This window comes from Pinus tabuliformis, chromosome 2_2 (genome assembly GCF_031772625.1).
Source record: "Pinus tabuliformis cultivar Carrire ecotype Pingquan chromosome 2_2, CPIR1, whole genome shotgun sequence".
In the NCBI taxonomy this organism is placed as follows: Eukaryota; Viridiplantae; Streptophyta; class Pinopsida; order Pinales; family Pinaceae; genus Pinus; species Pinus tabuliformis.
In genome coordinates, this window is record NC_142300.1 from 1,119,135,471 (window position 1) to 1,119,139,428 (window position 3,958).

At 32.4% G+C, this 3,958-nt stretch overlaps 1 pseudogene; it reads left to right on the forward strand.

The window, feature by feature from the left end:
• Positions 1 to 285: 285 nt before the first annotated feature.
• LOC149197324 (calmodulin-like protein 3 pseudogene) lies at positions 286 to 1,315 on the forward strand (annotated as a pseudogene).
• The last annotated feature ends 2,643 nt before the right edge of the window (positions 1,316 to 3,958 follow it).

A 3,958-nucleotide genomic window follows, 5' to 3' on the forward strand; every position in this document is an offset into this window, starting at 1 on the left:
ACCACGTCTGGTGTACGGTTTACAAAGATTACGCGTCCTGCCTTAGAAAAAAGGAAAGCCCTGTCCCACACGGAAGCCGTTATGGATTACGCGGAATGGTGGGCCCACCTCTCCCACGAATTCGACGTTTTGTCTGCCGCCTTCGGTTGGGTCGGAATCCTCAACGCGTCCTGGTTCGGTAAGCCACACGGTCCTCGGACTGATTCCCGCTCCACCGACTCCGATTAATTCTTTTTATTTTCTGTGCTGCGCGTGAACTTGAAGCTGATGGGTGGCCATTGCTTTAAATCAGGGCAGAATTCCACTGGATTGTCCAGCTGCGTGGTGCAGACTACATTTTGTTATTAGCAGTACGAATTATAGCCTGCTGCGATCGTATATACTGACTCTGTTTCTATGGAGTTCAAGAATGTAGATTTAATGGCAGAAATTAGAGGGTTTCTTGGCTTTCCAGCGGATCAAAGCATGGTAAGCTTGATACTAAGGACCGTTTTTCTCTACGGGCTTTTCACTTCGCTGTTTCGATATGTTTTCCCGAAGAAATTTAAGCCCTTTTTCGACAGCAAAGCTTCTGAAAAAGCTTTAATGGCGGATAATAAAATCGATGGGGTTCCGGACAATGCGGTCGGCAAAGAGGAGCTGAGGCGGGTTTTCTCGACCTTTGATAAGAACGGCGATGGGCTAATCAGCCAACAGGAGATGAAAGAGTCTTTTGAAAAGCTGAGGCTCTGCATTGGCGAAGAGGAATTGCTCCACGCGATTCGAACCGTGGACGTCAACGGCGACGGGTATGTGGATTTCGACGAGTTCGTGACGCTGTATGAATCGATGAGTGGTAAAGGAGATGAAAAAAAAGAAGCGATGGCGGATCATATGGACGGAGACGCGGATCTGGCTGAGGCGTTCGGCGTTTTTGATGAGAATGGAGATGGTTTGATAACGGTAGAAGAGCTCCAGTCCGTGCTCAGGTCGCTTGGCCTCAAGGAAGGCCGAGCGATTGGGGAGTGCAAGAAAATGATACAGAAAGTTGATAAAGATGGCGATGGGATGGTCAATTATTTGGAGTTTCAGGAGATGATGAGCGCAGGGTTTGGGAATATTTAGCCATCAAATTTCGCTGAATGTTGCAGCAGACATCTGAATGAATTGAACTCCTTGGTTTTGTTGGAGGCTGCAGATCTGCAGGGCATTGTTCTGTAGATTTGTATATAATTTCATTGTTTTTTGGGGGCGGATTGTTTTGTATTTATTTTACAATTCGCACCACATTGTCTGTGCCAGGTGCTTGGGATGGTGCAATATTGCCCTTTACAGCGCGTTAGAATACATGTTGGGTTGCGTTTCTCAATATTATGAATGTATAAATTATTTTAAGCTTAAAATAATTTTAATAAAATGTTTTTAAAAATGTTTTTATTTATAAAAAATTGAAGGTAAAATATTAATTTATATTTTTTATTGTGTATATAAATTTAATATTTTGAAAAATTTTAAGACATTTAAATTGTAGAAAATTTATTCATTAAACTTGTAATTTCAATAAATTTTTACTACTAAAAACCTAAAAAACTCTCACTCTCACTAAAATAGCGGTTTCTCAGGTTTTTTTTACATTTTAAATGAAATGTAAAAACTTTGGCCCGTCACAAATAACTCGTTGCTCTAAATTCTTTGGTCAGTTGTAATAACTGATCGCGTTGTAGCCTCCTAAAACTCATTTCAATAGTTGGGTTGAAATTTATTCGAAAAATCCTAAATAGCTCGATTAGTTGGGTTTAATCTTTTTGAAAAACATAAATATAAAAACCATTATAACACTCGTTTAAATATGAACTATATTAAAAATTAAAAGAAAAAAAATCTAATTCTAAATTTATTTAAATATAAAATTTTATAATAAAAATAAATATTCTCAAAAATTTTAAAATTGTCCATTTATTTATACATAATTTTAATAATAAAAATTATAATTTAATTAAACATTTATATAACTAAAATTATATTTGTTCAGTATATATTTTGGAAAAGGATGAGACAACTCATTCTATGCAAACCTATGTGGGCTTTCTTTTGTTTAAGTATAGATTGTTTTGTAAAATGTAGAATTAAGTTTACTAGTCAGTTATTATTATTATTCAAACAAAGGTTTTTGGTAGAAATCATATGAGAGAATTTTTTTTGGAGGATGTGTTTCGAACCAACAAGTGTGGTTCATTATCAGGGCCATATGAAGAAGCAGACAATGACAAAGGCTTTAAATATGAAGTGTGGTTCTACATTGCTCTCTATTTAAAGCCTTTGCCATGGTCCTGATGATGAAGCACACTTGTTGGTTTGAAACGCAATGAATTAAACAAAGTCTTTGTTTAATTCATTGCGTTTCAAACCAACAAGTGTAGTTCATCATCAGGGCCATATGAAGACGCAGACCATGGCAAAGGCTTTAAATACAAAGCAATGTAGAGAGGCAAGTGTGGTTCTACATTGCTCTCTATTTAAAGTCTTTGCCATGGTCCTGATGATGAACCACACTTGTTGGTTAGAATGTGATTTCTATCGAAAGACTTTATTTAATTCATTATGGATCACATAAACTTGAATACAGATATTATTAATATTATTATTATTAAAAAATTTAATATTATAAAAACTAATTTTAATAATTTAATAAAATGTTTAATTTTTTATATATTTAAATTAATATAAAATATTTATAAAAATTATGAATTGGTGTACATTTATTTTAATTAATATTAAGTTTATTATATTTTTATAAATATTAATTTTTTATATTTTATATTTATTTAATAAATAGATTTGTTTTATATAAGAGATTTAATGTTAAGATGAATCTATATTGTATATTCGAAAAGGCAAGAGATATCTTAATTTTCAAAACTTATCATTATTTTTTATTGAAGAATGTTATTTTATTGAGGAAGAGATCAATTCAAGGTATCTTGTTAAATAAAATTCAAAATTGAAAACCACCATTATTTTATTTTATTGAGAAATGTTATTTTATGTAAGAGGAAGAATGTTATTTTATGTAAGAGGAGGACAATGGAAGGTATCTTGTTAAATAAGTTTAAAAGTGAAAACTTATCATTATTTCATTTTATTGAGGCTCACACATATATCTCAAGGCACGTATCATTTCATTTTTTAAGATGGCAAGTATTTCTCACACATATTTGAAAACCACCATTATTTTATTTTATTGAGGAATGTCATTTTATGTAAGAGGAGGTCAATTGAAGGTATTTTGTTAGATAAGTTTCAAAAGCGAAGACTTATCATTATTTCATTTTGTTGAGGAGGACAATTCAAGGTATCTTGTTTTTTAAGATCGTAAGTATCTCTCGCGCACACACAAATATTTGAAAACCACCATTATTTTATTTTATTGAGGAATGCTATTTTATGTAAGAGGAGGTCAATTGAAGGTATCTTGTTAAATAAGTTTCAAAAGTGAAGACTTATCATTATATCATTTTATTGAGGACGTCAATTCAAGGTATCTTATTTTTTAAGATCGCAAGTATCTCTCTCTCACACATATTAACATGATGAGAATTTTTGAAGAATTGGTAACTTTGAATGGTTAATTGTCACTATTACATCAAATACAACTATTTCTTAAATGCCACAAATGGGCCAATTACAATGTGTCTTTGAAGACTTGAACGCATAGTTAGAGAAACAAATTGTTCACCAAACCACTCAAGCTAAAATCCTTTGACATAAGTATCAATATCAAAGTTGAAAAATTATCATTATTAAAACAAAGACAACTGATTGGAGGTATCTTACTCTCTTAAATTGAAGTGTCAAAGTTAAAAACCTATTATTATATGAGGACAAGGCTAATTAAACACATCTTAGTCTCCTATATTATGAGGAGAAGGCTAATTAGACATATCTTAGTCTCTCATATTACAAGTGTTAAAATTGAAAA